Source organism: Myotis daubentonii, chromosome 2 (assembly GCF_963259705.1).
Source record: "Myotis daubentonii chromosome 2, mMyoDau2.1, whole genome shotgun sequence".
Classification (NCBI taxonomy): Eukaryota; Metazoa; Chordata; class Mammalia; order Chiroptera; family Vespertilionidae; genus Myotis; species Myotis daubentonii.
This window is the reverse complement of record NC_081841.1, coordinates 10,342,997-10,362,904: the sequence shown is the minus strand read 5'-3', so window position 1 is coordinate 10,362,904 and position 19,908 is coordinate 10,342,997. Positions and strand designations below refer to the sequence as shown.

The window sequence follows — 19,908 nt, the reverse complement described above, 5'->3', positions numbered from 1 at the left end:
TCTGAGATGACATCAAAATGACGTTAAAGAAATTTTAATGAGCCCGACCGGCTCAGCTCAGTGGTTGAGCATTTGACCTATGAGTCAGGAAGTCACTGTTCGACAGAGTACCCGGGTCACAGATGGGATGAAGGGACTGACACTCGCTGAGCCCCTCCTACCTACAAGGCTCCATCAAATACAACCTCACACATGGCGCACAACAGTCATTTCGCGCACGGGAGGGATGAGAACACCGGCGGTGTTTTCGGCCGCTGACTTAGGCGTCAGTCGCACACTGAGTCAGGTGCCCAATTTAAATGGAGGTCTGCCTGACCCTGTCCCTGAGCTTCGTCCAGCACCCGCCTCATCCCCCCAAAGGAAACCCTGGACGCGGAGTAGAACTTGGCACGGTGAACCGCAGGGGCCATCTGCCTCTGAAATTCCTACACGGCTCCCTTCTGAAGCGCCTCGGTTCCCTTTTAATTAAACGAGCTTTCCCCTCAAGCCTCCTCATTCAATAGAAATGAAAAAGACTCTTATTCAATTGTATCGTCTTCCCATTCTAATTGTCAAGTTTGCCAGGGTAGCTGTCTGACAATGGCGTGGCGAAGGCCCAGGCATCTCGCTTCCTCCTGGGCCCGGCCGACTTTTGCAAGCGACTAGCAGGCCTCCAGACCACGCGTGACATCTTGTTCAACGAGAGAAAAGAAAGCATGTCCTCTGGAGCCCATCCGCTCCACAAGCTGGAGATTTTGGGAGCTCGAATAACCCCTATTTGGAAACTCTGCAAAATGGCTTCCTTCAACCTTTTTTCCTCGGCGCCCTCTGAAGTTCTAGGGGAAGCCAGACTCTTCTCAAACGGGGTCTCCGTTCGATCCAGGGAGGGAGGTGGGCTCTGGGTCGTGGTGTTTGCTGGGGTCCCCCAGGGCCGGGCCGCAGGAAGGAGACCTCACAGAGGCACCTGCGTAAAACGCCAGCGGGACAGACGGGACAAGCTGCTGGCTGAGTCAGTGGCTCTGGAACGGGGTCTCCCGTGAAGACCAGACTCCAGTGGCGGGAAGACGGGAGGAGAGAAGTGAGCAGGCACCTATTCATTCATTCCATATTCACTGGGCGCTCCGTGTGGGAAAGGTACCAAGCTCTGGGCCGGAAATACAGTGTGTCCAGGAGAAGAGACACGACCCACTCCTGGTGAAGCGAGCAGCCTCAGGGGATGAACTGCAGGCAAACACAGGTCACCACTAGTAGCTATGACTATTTCCTAAGGTGATGAGGTCACCCGAGGTCATGCCTATGACATGCTGGGCAGCCACACCCCTGGCTCTAGTAGGTGGGCCCCTCATGTATTGGGGTAATTCTTTGTGATAAGCATTGTCCATACTGGCTGCTTAGCAAACAGCGGTGCTGCTCACCGACACCAACACAGCTTTATGTCTCGAGACCCTTCCTCTGGTCCAGTGGAAGCAAAGTCACCAGCAATTCAATGGGAAATGGGCATCTATACAGTTGGCTTTGGTGAGAAATCCATTTTGAAACATCACATATTTTAAGCTCAGAAACCTAGTCAATGCTCCTCTATCCTGAACTTTGACAGCAGAGTCTCAAAACACCTGTTCCCAAGGCCACCCCCTCCAGGAGGTTTGCCCTGATGACATCCTCCCTCAGCTCCCCCTCTGAGTCCTTTCTCAGGGCACCCGCATTCTCTCTGCGCTGTATGAGCTAATGATCTTGGCCTGGCCCTCCCACCAGCATCACCAAACTCCAAGACTTCGGTCAAACAGGATCCACATCTGATACCAGCATCCCACTGGCCCCGCCAGCTGTTGCACAACAGTGCTGCATAACAAGCCATCAAACGCGGGCCGCGGGGCAGGGTTATCCGTTTTCACTCAGGTATCCTCAGGTAGGCGGGGCTGATCGAGGGTGGGCCTGGCCTCTCACTTCTTCTGGGTGGGCTGGGCGGCTCTGCTCCAAGCGTCTCTCATCCTACTCCCCCTCCCACAACCGTCTAACAGGCTAAAGGCCACGCTGTTCTGGCAGCAAAGGCCAACAGGCAGGGAAAAGCAGCAGCAACACGTGCCGCTCCTAAGGCCTCAAACTGGCACGCCAACCCCTCTGACTCATCCGTCACATCAAAGTCAGTCATGCGGTGGAGCTCAAACTCACAAGGTGCAGAAACACACTTTGATTATTGTGTAGGAAGTCAGAGAGGTGCGGAGAACTGGGGCCGTTAATGCAAAAAGCCTTTCACACCCACCTTCCGGGTGCCTCATGCACATAAAGTAATCCTCAGGCACTGAATGAATGAATGAATGAATGAATGAATGTTGGGTAAATTCCAGAGCTTTGTCAGAACACATGACCACTGACCAGCAGCCATTGCAAATCCCGAATCTGACACAACAGTAACATGAAACATCAGTTTGCTTCAGGTCCCTAAACTTGTATGTACACACCGTTATTTTTCCAAGGATCTCTGATGGTGAAATAAATCAGTACCCCCATCCACACCTGGCGCCCACGTGCACACGCGCACCACAACCTCTCACTAGAAGAAGACAAATGAGACCCTATTTTGCACACAGGGGGTGAGGGCGGGGGTGGAAGGGGAGAAGGTGAAGAGGTAACTCTGAATTCATCCCGGTGGTTAATTTTCATTTAACTACCTAGCTGAGACCAGAGGTTCGGCAGAAACACATTAAAGACCGTGAACTTATGAAATGATGCATTATTGAAGCCACAGCAGGGGAAAGGGCTCGGTTTGGAAGACATAAAAGACTAAAAGCCTGCAGAAGTGTCTTTTCCATTACAAGGCAACTGCTCAAAAAAAAAAAAAAATACATTTTAATTGCCAAAGAAGACACCGCTCCAAGAGGGTAGATAAAATAAAATTAACTCCTAGCTCTCGTTCCTCCCGCTCAGGAAAACCTGCGGCTCCTCCCAGAGCTCATCAAAGACAAAGGTCTTAGATTCTTCCATTTTCCCCTCCAGACCCCACTGACACCGGCCACAGGCCGCAGTCCATTCGCTCCACAAGTATCGATCGAGAGCCTCCAACGTACAAGGCAGAAATCCCTTCTGTCATCAGCATACCTTCCAGTAAATCACACAATGTATGAGCACACGGTGATGCTGCAGGAAAATATAGAGCAGGGGGGTAAAGAAGGCGGCGGGGGGGGGGGGGGACGTTAAATCACAGATTTAGACAGAGCGAACATCGCCAGGGTTTTCACATCCCTATGTGACCACCTTAGGTTCTCTATGCTTCAACTTCCACAAGCTTTGAAAACATATCGCCGTGAGGAGTTTATTCGAAGCACCTACAACAGGAAAATTATCATGTCATTCACTCTAGTCCTTTGGGTGTGGACCCCAACCCTCCACCCCTCGGCTGTGTGTTGAGGAGGAAGTGGGTCGTGGGCACCCTGCAGATGCAGAGGTCCACCGAACCCAGAGGAAAGCATGGACACGCCAAACTGGGCTGCTGGCGGCCAGTGCCACGGGCCTGGTCGCTACCTGTCTAAGAAGCAAACAGCGTGCGCCTCTAAATGGGGTGGGCGTTATGGTGCTGCTAGGGACCACGCCCCCATCCTTGGCCTCTGTCTTCTCTCCTTCCGGCACAACCTCCTGCCCTACCGACATCCTCCCTCCAGTGTTCCGACTCTTGGCTGCGAAGGCCCATCTCCTGGGGAGTCTGTGATCCCGTTCCTCCAGTGATGGGCATGGGGCTGCTTTCACCTTGGCTACTGTGGACAGTGCTGCTGTGAGCACAGGCAGACAAATACCCTTCCAGGCCCTGCTTGTGTTCCCTTGGGTACACACCCAGAAGCGGCACTGCTGGATGGCAAGGCACCACGGACACTGTGAGGCCGACGGGCACCTGTCCTGGGGCAGAGTGGCTCGGGAGCCTGTTAAGACTTTTAAGGGGCGGAGGAGGAGCCAAGGGTGCCGAGTAGCCGGCCACAGTGACATTGGCATCACGCCCCGCCCTCAAGGATACGGTCACCTCGCTAGAATACATAGATGACAGTGTTTGCAGCCCCTCGTTCCAGGTCCAGGGATGCCGACCGCGCCCCATCCCCACCCTGAGTTTGCCCCTCACTTTCCTGCTCCTTCTGCACCTTCCAGGAGTCTTTTCCTGGTGGCTGTGGGAGTTTCCCGCAAGTAGACCCTCACCTGTTCTCTCTTGGTGATCAGACGAGCCCTAGAGAAAGCGACAGTGTCCCCAGCACTGCCTTGGGGGCCGCTGTGGATGCCACAGAGCTGAGCACCATCCCCTCCGACCACACCCGACGGCGGACCAGGTCCTCAGAGACGGGAAACCGGGCGTCAGAAGAGACTCAGATCCTCTCTCCCAGCCATGGCCCCCCGCCTCACTGAGCAGGTCCGGGACCGTGTTGCAGGAAGGAGGCCCGTCTGTGGAAGAGCTCCCTGCCCCCCCAAAAACCCACCAAGAAGCTGAACTGAAGAACTCAGGTTGACTCACTCGCAACTGTTGAATGAGACACACCCTGCTTCTCGACGCAGCTGGTCTCCGGCATCAGCACACCCCCCCACACACACACCCCCACCCCGCCGCAGCCTGTAAATCAAGCCCATTCTTCAGAAACCCTCCCACACCCGCATCCTCGGCTGTAATTTTTGCTGACCCGGAAAGCTGCGAGCGGTACACGCTCCTGGGTGGTTTGTGAAAACAAAGTCCCGGGGAGCTATTATTACAGAGAGAATACTCCCCGGCAGAATAGGGGGTTCCTTCCTGCTGTCCCCAAGTAGCAGGAGCTGAGAGAGGGGGGCTGGCCCGGTCTGGACAGCCAGCCACCCACCCACCCCGTGAGCCTGGCTCCGTGGCAGGAGTCAGGACGGGTGGCACGATGGGAATTCTCAAGGGCGGCAAAGAAGCCCTTATCGCGATCCATGCCATCTACCAGCGAAGGTGCCATCGGAGGGGGAATGCCAATGAAGCCGTGGCTCCCCAGACAGCCGAGGATGTGGCGCTTTATTACGGAGTCTAAGTGACTGCAAACGGGCCATTATCAAATCTCTTCAGTGACAAAGCGCCGTGTTGAAAGGAACAAATAAAAATAAGTACATTAAGCACAATAAATCACGGGGCCCTGTCTCAGAGACCCATTATCCCCGGGGGATTACGGGACTACTGCCTGCCTCCCTGCCTTTCAGCGATTGCAGCCTGGTCTCCCCACCATTGTTTTAATATTGCAGCCATTACTCTCGGTGCCTCCAAGAGCCTGCTGTTTCTCTGTAGTTCTGGGTGGCAAGGGCATAATTTGTTTTATGATTTGCTTGGGAGGGTAGCTGTTTTATATTCATCTTTAAGAGATACATTCAGTAATCGTAGCCAGGAGGCCCTGCTTCAAAAACAGGACCCGGCCCTGTCATCGCAGGCAGCATCCATGTGGCCACGGCCGTAGCTACCCAGAAAGTACCCACCCATTTACCAGGAGAGCCAGACTGCTTCTTGGGGTGCAGAGGGGGGAGGGCGGCAGATGCCCAGTAACAGCTTTAGTCCTGGTTGAAGAGCCACTGAATCATGTAGAAGGCAGACTGGGCTGGAGGGAGACAGCAAGAGGCTGGAAGGCAGGGACCTGGGTTTCACCATGACGTTGGTCTGACCTTGGTCAGGTCCTCTGACCTCCAGGGCAGAAGTATCTCCACTTCCCTTTTCGAAGGCCTCATGATTCTGCACTTCTATGAGATGCAGAGGGACAGTGAAGAACCTTACACCCAGATGATACTTATATTTCCTCCTCTTTCTCAATAAGATCGTTACAAAATTCATCATAAAGTAACACCAACCCACCAGGCAACTGTCCAAGATATCTCCCACCAGCAGGCGTCTTCTCCTGATCACAGAGACCCTTCCCTCGGGCCCCTCATTCCCTGAGAAGTTGTTCTCCAGGGCAGCTCATTGAAAATGTTGTGAACAAGTCCGCTCCGATTCCATCCGTCAGGAAGTGGAGGAAAGATGGGGACGGAAGGACAGAAAGTGCCGGGCCACCACGCCACAGCGTCCCCATCGGAAGCGAACAAGCCACGAATCCCCTTCGCTGGGATGCAAGTCTCAGATGCAGACTGATGCCTGCAGCACGGGGACATCAACCTTCCTTTCCGCAGCGCAGCCCGTCCAATTACCACATCTAAACCTCACTCCCGGCGATGCCGCGTTTCCAGTGCGGCACTGCGTGCGGCAGCCACAGAGCAGCGCTGATCCCAGAACTTCATCACCCATCGGAGAGGCACTGACATAAAACCGCCCAACTCTCAAAACACTCTATTAAAGGACTCAAATTCCAAAAGGCAAAAAAAGTGGCAAGATCTCCCGTGTTAAAAATGAAGCTGGGTTTTACAGATCATCAAAGCCCTCGCGTGGCGCAGCCCCAGGGAGCGGCATAAAGAGGATTCCTTCTCGCCACGCGGTTCCGCTGGCTGTGCGAAACTTGGTGTAACAACCCAATAAACACCAGCGGAGTTAGAACAGGGTTGCTCTCAGGGAGACAGCAAGAGGCGTCGAGACGTCAGGGAGACAGCCGGGGTTGTACCACGGTTTCTTGCTACTTGCATGTTTCTGCCAGCTCACCTTGGGGGAAGATGCTTACCTTCTCTTACCAGTTACCCGTGGCTGCTGTAACCAAACACCACAGAGCCGGTGGCTGAAACAACTGTTGTTGCAATAATAACAATATTATTGTTGTTGTTGCAAGAGGTAGTGGCAAAGAAGGTAGTTTTGCCTGCAAACAGGATAGAGAGAGAGCTGGGAGACAACCCAACCAGGTTGCAATAAGCCAGGCCATCCTGCTGGGAGCTCCAGTGCCCAGCTCGGTACCCGGTACCAAACAAGCAACAGCTGGGTGATTGTTAAACAGGTAAAAGTAGGAATGGAACAGAGCAGAGTGACATGGCTGATGGGGATAATGCTAAGATCTATATAACAAAGTGAGACTTCTGCAGAGCTCGGAGCTTCTCAAAGAAAACATGCAGCTACGCGCACATTCTGACAGCGACATATGCTATGCTTTGTGCAAAAGGAAGCTGGAGACCCCCCCACATCCTTTCAAAGAGGGTTGTTTCGGTTTGTTTTGTAGCTTTCTTTCTACTGCAAGTTGTTGGGAGAAGGCATTCTGAAAACATCCTTAACCTCTGCCCCGGGGAACCTCTTTTGAATATCAAAATACAATTCATGAAAACAAACCAATAAAACGACCGCAAAGCCCCACGGTCTCCATGAAAGATTCAAGAGCTGGGAAAGATTTCTCAGGATTTGCATCCACGCGGTATCCGCAGGGCAGAGTGAGTGGTCAGCAAGTCAGGGCGAGGCAGGTGACCGGCCGGCCGTGTCAGACACCCTCGGGGTGGCGCTCCCCCGTGCACCTCTGCGGGCAGCTTGGTCCTTGTTTCCAGCGAACCCGGAGCTCAGGTCAAACACGCACACTTCCCCAAGGGCTTCTAATTGAAAAATCACACAGGACATGTCATGTGTCAGGGCCACATGCTCATTCCAAACCATGTACTGGGAATAAGAGACATCTGTCACCCCGGGGCATTCGGACATCACCCGGGAGTATGTCCCTGAAGTGCTTTCTCAGTGTGAGTGGGTTTGACCCCTAGGTTGAGGGTGGGAACAGGTGATGGGCCTTGGAGGTGGAAAAGTACAGCTCAGGGAGTGAGTGATGGATTGAATTGTGTCCCCCCAAGAAAGACATGTTGAAATCCTATCCCCCAGGACCTCAGAATGTGCTATCTATGGAAATAAGGTCTTTTCAGAGGATTCAAGGTAAAGTGAGGTCAGTCGTCTGGGCCCCAATCCAATATGATGGTACACTTATAAAAAAGGGGAAATTTGGGCAAGGAGACTGGTGTACAGGGGAGACAATGGGAGGGTACACAGTGAGAAGGTGGCCAGGTGGCTGGAGTGAGGCCCCCCTAAACCAAGGGTGGCCGAGGATTGCCAGCCGACACCAGAAGCTAGAAGGGGCAAGGAAGGATGCTCCCCAAGCTCCATCAGAGAGCGCAGCCCTGCTGACACCTCCAGATGCCTGATGAGGACTTCTAGCCTCAGAACTGGGAAACCATACACTTCTGTTGTTTAAGCCGCTGGCTCTGTGGTGTTTGGTTACAGCGGCCACAGGAAACTAGTAAGAGAAGGTAAGAGTCTTACCCAAGGTGGGCTGGCAGGAACATGCAAATAGCAATTAACCATGCTCTGTCAAAACTGCTACCTCCAGGGCCCTGTTTGCTCAGAGACTGTGTGGCCTGATTTCAGTAAGGACAAGCTCTTAGTCATGTAACACAATCCACACTGGCACATGAAGAGGTGGTGGGTGGATATTTAAAACCTCATTCTCGTCCCAGGTAACATATGTGTACCCACAGGTCCTACAGCAAAAAACTCTCCAAAACATTAGGTGATTAACATTTCTGAATTGCAGGTAAGCACAATTGGGGGGGGGGGGGGGGTCGTTGGTCATTTTTGACATGAAAAGACTACAATTTGATCAACTCCTCCCCAGCTCTTTTCAGCTGTGATGTGACTCCACTACAAGCATCAGCAGGCCAGACAATGAGCACACAGCCAGATTAAAACAATGACAAACCAGGAGAACAATGACAACTGCTTAGCAGAGCAGAATAACAGGCGGGCTTGTCATCTGCTTAAAGAAGATGAGGGCTGGGTGTGAACGGAAAGGGATTTCTGACATCACAGCGGTCTTTGAGGGACTTGGGTCAAACTGACTCACAAAAACCAACACTGGCAAACCTGGTCCCAAGACACAAAACATAGAATGGCAAGAAATGTCTCTCCCACACACCAGCCCTGGGACAAGGAGAGAGACCAGATCTCTAAGACAAGCTGCTGGTCTGACCAACAGCCCCCTACCTCACCCCCAGAAAGTCATGAAACCCATTTCACAACCTAAGTCAGGGTATTTCAGGGAAGTTGTTACTGCCACCATGGGAGCAGCACAGAGCTTAGGGAGGCAAAAGGCCCAGGTTTCCACTATCAATTCCCAAGCATTTTCGGTAAATTCACAGCCTGTTTATATCTCTACACATTGTCTCCTCTCTGCTCCTATTAAAGGGGAAAGAGTACCCAGATAGTAAACTTACCATCCCTGAAGTGGTCAGAGTGAATCCATTAGTAATCTGTATTACAAATGAGGTTTGTACTTTAATATCACTTTTCAAAATATAACCCATTCACAGCATTAAAACAACATAGTGTTACTGTGGGCTAAGCTGTTGAAGCCATAACACCCAGTACCCCAGAGTGTGACTGTATTTAGAGACAGGGTTTTTAAAGAGGTGATCAAGGTAAAATGAGGTTATTATGGTGTGCTCCAATCCAATCTGACTGTGTCCTTAAAAGAAGAAGAGTGCTTAATCTAAAGTGTAATGTAGGAGCTTGAGGAGACATTGATGCTCCTGAATTCTATGAAAAAAAAGTTATACATATTTAGGTGCACAAGGGTCTGGGCAGAAAACCACTTAGGAATTACTCGCTCCAAACTTCAGGATCTCAGGGGGAAGTACAGTACAACGATCCTGAAGCTTTCTTTGAATTCTGAAATTTGAAGAACTTGTACAATTTTTTTTTTACCTTGCCTATTTTTAGGCTGACATCTAACGTTTTCATCATAAACGAAATCATTCCTACAGATGTAATTTTCAGCATATCGTAAACATTAACATTTTAAAATAAAATTTCACATCACATTTTTAAATGGGATCTAGCACTCTGATACCCATCATTAATTTTAAAAATCCAAGAGCAAGTTATTTTTTTAAACTCTGGAAATGTTGGATTGTCCCTTACCCAGAGAAAGGGGCCCAAATGCCCAGATTCTAGCACCAAGTTTAACCAGGGAAAAGAGAGTGTGGACGGGGCAGCCCTGCGGTGCCTTCTTCAGAAGGTTCCCACACCCCAATTTCAAACAGTTCCTTTGACTGGTGTTCCTTGAGGTTTTTATACCCAGAGCAATGTACCAGAGAGTAACTTCAGTGTCGGGGAAGACATGTGACTTTATAAGATGGGGAAGGGATGACTGTGAAAAGGGAGGTGGAAGGAAGAACCGTGGACCTGGTGGGGGTGGTCTCAGGCCAATCAATTTCAGGGACAGGTCCCTATGTGAGGCTGGAAATCTGGAAATCGATTCCCTTAAAACTTTCTGTACCAGCATACTCCATGGAAAGTCTTCATGTCTTCCCAGGGGTTTGTCTATTCCAGTGTCCAGTGACCTGGGGTGAGCAGATTATGGGACAGAGATTAAGAGAAAATAGTCTGGACACAGAACTGGGTTCCACTCACTGGCTTTGTCGCTTGGGCAAATAGCCATGTCTCTGAACTGGTTTCCTCGCCTATAAAACGAAACTGCTCAGCTCAGGGCTGCTGTGACTGAAAGCATCGTTCATGTAGAGCACAACTCAGAATCCCACAGAGACATCCAATCCATGGGAGCCGTCACTGTTACCACCATCATTACTGTGACCTGTTATTTTAAATACTGCTAATCAGAACTGGCCAAGAAAGAGTCCTTTCCTATGTCATTCACTGGCTCTCATCTCCCTTACCTATCAGAGCCCAAATTTCCAATGAGAAAAAGGAGCAAAGGAGACAGAAAGCTCATGGCCTCAGGGGATGAGTGAGCAAGCATTTGCCTTTACTTCAGAGCTTCTGCAAACTTCCTGCGATCTCTAGACAGTGCTGAAAAGTGAAAGACGGTGGCCCCCTCTTGTCCCAGGAGGTCATCTGTGTTCTTACTTTAGCAAACACCACCACTATCCTCAGGGATGAAGAGCAGGTGGGGGGGGAGAGCGGAGGAAAAAAAAATGGAGAAACTCTAAATAATAACAACAATTACAATAGCTAACACATACTGAGTGTTTTCTGAGTGCCAGCACTGTTCTAAGCATTACACACACATTAACAGATTTAATGAGCTCAAAAATGCTGTTTCAGTAAGAGTTATGGACAAACCCAAGCAGAAGAAAAAAGGAAAATGTCAAAAACTAAGACCCAGAAAGCAGATTCCTCCGTACGTATGAAGCTGGACCACCACTGGAAAAGCAGCAGGGCTTCCTGAACCATGTAACCAAGGCCCACGCCAAGTGCAAGTTCATAAAGTTTTGCCAGTGCCTGAATCACACAAACTCTGCCCAGGGTTCATCTGTCACTCCTCCGTGATTCATTAAGCAAACCTAGTCATGCAGCATCAATGCCTGGCGTGCAAGGGCAGTGTAATAAAAACCCAAATGGACCTCACAAACACTAGAGACAGGACGAAATATTCCAACATAAACACACGGCTATCCAGAGCCGAGTCTCTGGGCACTGCTGCTGAGCTTCTGCACAAATTTATCCAGTTCTCCCTAGCCACTCCTCATCCTGTCTGATAATTTCTCAATCAATTAGAACTGCCATTCTACACCAGGTTCCCTAAAGAATGGGGAATGGTATTAAGCCTAGTGAACAGAAACCATGCCCAAAGTTTCCAGCAGCACCTAGGGCTCCGCAGTGCAGCCAGAATGAATCAAACACTTGAGGATAAGGCCTGAGAGAGAGGTATGCTTTGGGTTGTCAGATGATGACTGCCAAGGACTGATTTTCTTCATCGGGCTTTTAAAAGTCTAAGAGGAGAAGGAAGAAGAGGGAGATGGGAGGGTGGTGGCAACAGAGAAGTTGAGATTGCACTGACCAAGAGAAGGGGTAGTGACAGGGGTACAAAGGGTCTTCAAGTTTCTCCTCCCCCTTCAATATTCAGCCTTAAGGATTTGCATAAAGACGTATCTCTTGGTCTTGAAAGAAGGCGAGCGCACCTCCCCCACCTCCTCCTCCATTTCCACCACCTCCACCTCCAGGTCACCTCCATCTCCACCACCACCTCCACCTCCAGGTCACCTCCATCTCCACCATCATCACCACCTCTCCCTCCAGACCATCTCCACCACCACCTCCACCTCCAGATCACCTCCATCTCCACCACCACCTCCACCTCCATCTCCACCACCACCTCCACCTCCATCTCCACCACCACCTCCACCTCCATCTCCACCACCACCTCCACCACCACCTCCACCACCAGACCATCTCCATCTCCACCATCACCACCACCACATTCCTTGAAGGCATCACTGTGCCCCAGGGAAGGCCCACCACCATTCTGGTCTTTGGCAAAGGGGCATACATTCTTAGGTTCCGGAATACCTTCAGAAGCTCACTCACATCCCACCATGTACCCCTGCAGCACAGTGTAGTACTTAGGTTCAGCAGGAAAGGGTTATATTATGCCTAGACAACAAATTCAATGAAATCTAAAATCACCTCCACCATCAGCACCATCACCATCACCATCACCACCATCTCCATCCCCATCACCACCTCCACCTCCAGATCACCTCCACCATGCACTGGGTAGAGAGCATGTTCCAAGCACATGGTGAAACACTGAAGATTCCCCAGAGTCACCAGATGCGGTCTTTGCGGAAAGGCTCCCACACTCTGGCACGACAGCCGCCTGGGAGAACCGGGAATCCGGTGCAGAGCGGGCAGCAGCAGAGCCAGGACGAGGTACCGATGCGATCCGGCAGCCAGCATCAGGAAAAGCTTGGACGAAGGGCCACCTGAGCTGGGTTCTGAAGGAAAAACAGAAGTGTCCCAGGCAGATAAAGAGGAAAAGAGCTTATCAGGCAGGAGAGACCAGGTGCACAGCTTGGCAGGCTTGGGGAGAAATAACCAGGAAGGAAGAAAAATAATGAGTTAGCGATTGGTGACGCATGAAACAGGGGAGAGGGGGGTGAGAGAAGAAGAAGCTGCAGACAAAGGCAGGGCCCAGCTCATCACATGCTTCGAGTGTCCTGATAAGGAGGCTGGATATTTTCCAGTGGCCGATAGATAGTAAGCCGGTGAGGGGAAACACACAGAACATTCTAGAAAAGCCCTCGTTCTTGAAAGATTAAAAAACATAAAGCCTCTCTATCTGTAAGGGATTGGGCCATCCAATTTGAAAAATTTTGTTACCCAGAATGGCTTACTCTCCGATTCTAAAAAGTGTGCCCTGTAATCTCTCGGCAAGGCCGTCTGAGGGCAGAGAAATACACCTGCCACGGATGCCCGCACAGGCTGCGCTTTGAAGGTGACTCGGAGCCCAGGCGTCAGAGCCCCAGCCAGTTTGCTCTGGGGCCCCCACTACTGCTTTGGGAACCACTCGGGAAGAAAAGAAGAATTTTCTCTACTACGTCCCTCATTGGTGTCATCCAAGGCCAGGCAAACAGTTGTTCTATAACCCTGGGTGTATTTGAATACACTCCCAATAAGAGAGGCTCCAGAGAGTCTATTTCCACCCAAGCACCATCCCCGGGCCCTGCCAAGCCAAGGGAGAAAGTGCTATTTTAAGAATGGCTGCTAGTGTCACACGGACTTTATTCTAAGGAGGTGGATGTTCAGTGGGCCTTCCATACCAGAGACTGATGGGAGGAAAATTCGGGAGCCTCCCTCAGCTTCCACTTATGCGACAGCTCTAGCCCAGGGGCCTTCGAAACTTCACATATGGACTCACACAAAAGCCTGTTCAGTGACCTCCCAGCTTCCATCTCTCCTCACCCCAATGTGCCCCCGATACCGTTACGAGGCCCATCTTCTTGAAACAGCTTCCAGTTCACACACCATCCTCCTGATCAAGTCACCCTGCCTTCAAAGCCCACAGCCCCAACCTAGCGAGCCAACTGCACTTCCAATTCCTCGCTAACAGAAACCCAAGCCGGCTTATTCTGCAACCCCAAAATACACACTTGTGCACTGTCGATCAAACCTGGCCGCGCTACCTCTCTGTAATTTCCCCATTCAAATTTTAATTATCCCATGTCCAAAGCCTCAACGCAAAGCCTACCTCCCTGGAGTTTAAACAGCTAAAATAAGCTCCCACCCCTGATTCCCCATCAAATTTCGGCTCCGACAGTCCACAACCATTAATTGCACTGCCTCATCGTTTCCATTGTTGCTCTGAGCTGTTCATTTGAGTCTTCTATTGTTGCTTAACTTATCACACAATTTTCTACAATCTCTGCAACTATGTGGGCAAGGACAGAAGGCTTTCAGTGCAATTTAATAAATGTTTATTAAAGGATTCCTCTGTGTTAGAAGCGAACGTGGCAGGATGCTCCCATAGATACAAGGATGGGCGTCACCCAGTCACGGTTCTTAAGCAGCTGGCACGTGAGTGAGGGAATAAGGATGCAGATATTGGCAATCCCACGCACAAGGTGACAGGCACAGCCCTTGGGGTACTTGGGGTAATTCCTCCTCTCACCCTGTTCTTCCACCACCTAGTCACCAAGGCGCAGATCTCGCTCCTCTGACCCCCTCAAACGTGATGCTACCCCCCACCGGGTGCCCACTGCTCTCTGTTAGCGTTTCATTCGCTCGCCCAGACAGGGCTGCCAGATGGGTGCCAGGTGCTCTCCTCACCTGTGTGTTCCTGATGTCAAGCAGGAACCTGCATAGAGCAATTTAGTGAAAAGTGGCTCCATCAAAGGGACAGAGTGGACAGAGCCCTTGGCAGGAAGGAGAGGTTTCGACCGGCAGGACAGGTGAGAGGATGGGGAGTCTGATCCAGCAAAGGAACAGCAGTAACAAGCCCCACTGGGGAAACAGCCAGGAGGCTAGAGGCAGAGAAGACCTTCAGAGGGTCGCAGGACGTACATACAGTGAAGCAGAGACGTGGGGAAGCAGGGGTGAGGTCAGCGCCCAGACAGCAGGCTACGTGGTGAGTCCCAGCTCCATGCTTCACGGCTGTGTGACCCGGGCAAGCCTCGGCTGCCACGTCTGCAGAGTGGGCATGTGAGACCAGCCACCTCCAGGGGCCGCTGTGAACACGAAACGCACAAAATGCTCAGATGGAAGAGCGCCTGGCACCATGGACCCGGTTGAGAATTGTGACTTCGGGGTGGAACAGAGGGAAGCAGGGTGTGTGGGAGGCAAGGGAAGGGGGCAGAGGATGGACCCCTGAAAGTGATGGGGTGTGAGAAGGCACAGTCAGGCTGCCCCAGGTGCCCAGGAAGCCTGGGTTCCGGCCCTCCTCCCACCTGGGTCATTCTCTTGACCTCCCCGGCCTTAGTCTCCACAGCTGTGAACCGAAGCTATTGGTCTAGTGGGGCTCCACGCTCCCTCCCTGCCCTGGTGGCATCTCAGCTCTGCGTTACCCAGGGAAGGCATCCGTGAGCATTTACAATACTGGAAAGCCCGGATGGGAAGGATTCACACCAAGAGCAAAAGGGGAGAAGATACCCAGATGGCAGAGGGCAGCTCATCCTACTGGGGTCAGGGCACCACGACCTTCCCTCCCTCGACTCAAGTGCACTTCATCCTCCTGACACACGAGCCACGCCTCTCGCCTACATCTACATCCACATCGTCTGGGAACTGTCATCACCAGCTCTGAAACACCATCATTAACCATCCATCCTAAGCCTTGTTGCATTTCAAATGCTTTTCAAGTCACTTTCTTCTTTTTTTTATTTCTTTTTATTGAATTTTAGAGAGTGAAGAAGAGAGAGGATTAGAGAGAGAGAAACATCAATGATGAGAGAGAACCATCAATTGGCTGCCTTCTGCACGCCCCCTTCTGGGGATCAAGCCCACAACTCAGCAATGTGCCCCCTAACCTGAAATCAAACCAAGATCTCTTGGTTCCTGGGTCGCCACTCAGCTGCTGAGCCACAGGGGCCTGGCTCAAGTCACTTTCAAAACAATCTGGCACATGCATTTGAACATGGTTTGGACCATGAGCCCTCCCCTCAAGCCAGAGAGGTCCAAGTCCCTACAAATGGAGAGGAAAGAAGCACACAAGACATTCTGGTATTGTACTTCCCTCGCCTTTTTACAAAGCCTTCGGTGTCTGAAACACAACAATGGTCCCTAAGAGAACTCATTTGCTGATCTGAAATGTCCTTCACATTTGTAAAGTGACAGCTTCCTGCAGAGGCCTCAAGGCATCCAAGGCTGTACACCCACAGGAATTCACTCACCTCTCCCTCCCCCATCGCCCTGAAAACACGACCACTCAGTATTCATTCATGAAACAAGACATCCCGCGTGGACACAAGTACTGAGGAAGAGTGGACCCACTAAGCACAGGCACCGAGCCTGGAGGCGGGACAAGGGCCACCTGCTTCTCACTCTGCCTGTGCCTCCTCCGCTGGCTTCTGGAGCGACCACGAGATGCCATTCCCAGATGAGAGCTGACATCAGTCAAGGAGGCTGGTCCACAAATAGTGTTGGCCTATGAAGGACCTACATCATGGGGAGGGAAGGCTCCCAGTTAGCCACAGAAATGTGAACCTGACTCAATCGTAGCAAACGTGTTCAATGCAGCCAAGGCAATCCCAACCACAGAATAACTCTGAAGAGCCCCCGATTCCCTGCCGAATTTAAATTAAAAAAAGGAAAAAAGGAAGGATGAAATCCCCACACACCCATGTTCTGCTGTCAGTCCTCCTAAATCTGAATGCGACCATGGAGAGCTAGAAAGATCAGCACGCTCTTTCTTCCCAATTGGCCTTGGTCCTTCAGGAAGAAAAAGCTATGCTAAGAGCAAAACCTCCCCCCGCAGTCAGGGCTCCATCTCCATCTGCCGGTCCAAATCGCGGCCCCTTAATGTGACAAGAGAGGCTAAAATTATGGGTGAGACTGCACTTTCCATTCTGGCCGCGGCCTGTGATTATCTACAACTCCAGGTTGCCCAAAATTACCTCTGCAGCCTTAAATGCCTTACATTTTATTTCATTCCTAGAACAAATTCTTTTTTGGAAACTTTCCTAAGAGATAAAGGAACAAAACACCAAAAAGCCCTAGATATTTCAGCTGCAGGGAAGAGCCAGTAGGCAAGCTTGATTTTGAGGGTTTTTGTGGGGGGTTTTTAATGTCTCATGCGTATCGCCTCTACTGTATCTTTAGGAAGAGCAAAATTAATTCCATGTCTCTGCAATTGCGAAGACTCAGAATCTTGGGAACGTACCTAACTTACTGTATAAACCACCCTTGGCCTTGATATATTCTTAGAAGAATGTGAGGGTGGTTAGGGAACTCGCCTAGGAGGGTGGTTATGAGTGCTGTCTCCGGGAAGAATGGTAGTTAAGTGAGCAATGTGAACCCAAGTAAGTGACATGATGTGGTAGGTCAGTGGTCACCAAGGATCTGGAACTACTGTACTTGTTCCTGTGTTTTAGATAGTAGGCTCCTTGGCACGTGGACCTGGTGAGTGATTTGCTAAAACATTTGAAAAAGTTTCTACTTGATTTTAATGCAATAAGCGAGGCTCCCAAAAGCATCCATCATGATTGTGTTCATCGAATAACTTGAAATGCAACTAGCCCTTTTGAAAAGGCTGGCTCTAAATCCCTTTTGTTAAATAAAAACCTCTTGTACCCCCAACAACTACTTAACTTTAAATGATTTGCTTTGCTTTTAAGATCAGATTTTATATGCCAAGTTCTCCTAAAATAGGGCACTCCTTGTACTTAGCTTCAATCGTGAAATAATAATGTAACAAACCTTAAATTTACATTGTGCTTACTTCGAATCTCCTCTTTCCAGGAGGCCCGTGCCAGAGTGGTGAGTTTCTTTTAGCAACTCAGGTATATTGGGAGGCATAAAATTACATCCATTTGCATTCTTCCTGCCTGTGCTTCTACACGATTGCTTTTCTGTGTCTATGCTTCTTCCAAACATCCTTCCCGACATCCTCGCCCAATAGCTCCCCTACTAAGCTAAGCTCCCAGGACACATGGAAGGGTTCCCCCTACCCCTGGTAGAGTCCAGGCTTTGCAAAATCACAAAAGGTCAAGTCAGCTTTCATCAACTTAATTTGGGGGGGAAAAATTACAATTGTTAGCATGCTTTTTATCACAAAGCATTTAACTCTCAAGTGGTTCTCAAAGAACAATGTAACATTCCAGAACCAACAGGTTTGCACAATACACAAAGTCTAGCTGCTTTTATATGTGAATGACCTTATACATCAGAGAGGCTCTAACGCTGTCTGCATTACACAGACTCTTCCCCCAGACACGGCTGACTTGGAGATTCTTTTCTTCAGCATCGCATCCTTACAATGCTTTATGTTTCAAGGTACACAACGCCTTTGAACTGGCCAGACAGCTTCCCATTACACAGCTAGAAAGCTAGGACTAGTCCAAGCTTTGCCACTCAATAGCTTAAGCAAGACCTTTCCCTCTCGGGGCCTCTAAAGTCCTAGTTACCAGACAAAAAAAGAAAAACAAAAAAACTCACTTATGCATACAGACAGGCTTAAGCCCAGAAAGGTCAAGAAGTATTCTAAGGCCACACAGTAAGTTAGCAAAGAATGAGGCAGCACTCCTTTGCCTCCCACTCAACACAAGGAAGGATGGTAAAGACCACACACACACACACACACACACACACACACACACACATGGGCTTCTTTTACCCCCCAGTCCTGGCTCCTGTTTCTGAAAACCTAAATATACTTGGCCCAGGAGATTGCTACTGCAACGGTGATTTTCCATTCTCTCTAATACCCTCTGGCGGTTACGCTGTTGATTTTCTTCCTGGCTACACAGTTTCCTCATTCCACAAGACACATGCACGCACATACCCATCCTCAAAATCATAAAACTCCTCCTTTTTCAAAAGCAAAAAAAAAAAAAAAAAGGTGAGGCCAGAACTGAAGTGATTCAAATACAGGAACCTTGTTCGAGCGTTAAATATGACCATAACTCTACCCAGAAGAACATCTGACAAGCTGGAATTTGTTCTCACAGAGGATTCTTCCCCGACGATATATCACTCGCCAGTAACATTGTCATTTCTCCCACTGCTGCATAATCTCATAATGAATGCCCCAAATGAAACCCATGTACACAAGAGGGCAGACTGATGGTGCTTGAGGGACCTTTTCTTTATTGCATTGCTAACAGTTTGTTAAAGAACGGGCAAAATGTTACACGTAGACAAATAAATGACAAGAAAAAGAAATTTTCTTTCTCTGTTTTTAATAACAATGTGGGATGGTCAACAAGTACTCTTCGATCTTATCCATCCACTGTTCTCGCCACCATTTGCATACACAGAGCATGCGGCTGAGGTACAGCACTCAGCATGGAATCCTTTGAAACGATTTCCCTTGAACATCAAGCTTGCTTCCCTCCCAAACATCCCGTCTTCCAGCCACACGAACTACTCCTATCCTGCATTCGCACGACACACCTGAAGGTTTCCATGCGGTCCCTCCTGCCCGGGATGCCTTTTCCTCTCTGCCATCCTGGCGATATCAAACCCACCCTTTGAACAAACCTGCACAATAGGACTCGGCTCATAGTAACGGTTCAATGCCTGCCTCCCCGGAAAGACTGTAAACTAAACGTGCAACCTCTGAAGCGTCCACACAGAGCGTGGGATCTGTGATTATTTGTTGAGTTCAAAGAGAAAAAGGCTTTTAAAATACAGTTCAGTACACCTTAACTTTACTGGCTGCGGCCTTCGGCTCTCCGAATATCAGAATGGTCAGAGGGAAACCGAGGCCTCCCAATGTGGAATGCTCCGGGCGGAGCAGCCAGCCAAGCCTGGTCAACACTAGTGGGTCCTGTGTGGTGGCTGTAATTCAGAGGTGGGTCCTCAAGGCCAGCCTCCTGCCTCAATGTCTCCCTCTATCTGTACCTCTGCCATCTGGCTCTGAAATTCACAAGACTTCATCATGCCTTAGGACCACAGTATATCTCCTCTCCAAGACCAGTTTTCACTAGTCGATGCTCAATGGCAAATTTAATAGTGTTTTCCTGTTCCAATCTCTTACCCCTCGGCTAGACTGCACCTGTGAGAATCAATCTATAAAGCCTTAATAGCCGAAATAAAGCTTTATGCTGACCATTTTCCCTAGA

At 50.1% G+C, this 19,908-nt stretch overlaps 1 protein-coding gene across 3 annotated transcripts in view; it reads right to left on the bottom strand.

The window, feature by feature from the left end:
* Positions 1 to 19,908, bottom strand: part of LARGE1 (LARGE xylosyl- and glucuronyltransferase 1) — a 440,149-nt gene that overhangs the window by 414,278 nt on the left and 5,963 nt on the right. The window lies entirely within an intron of this gene.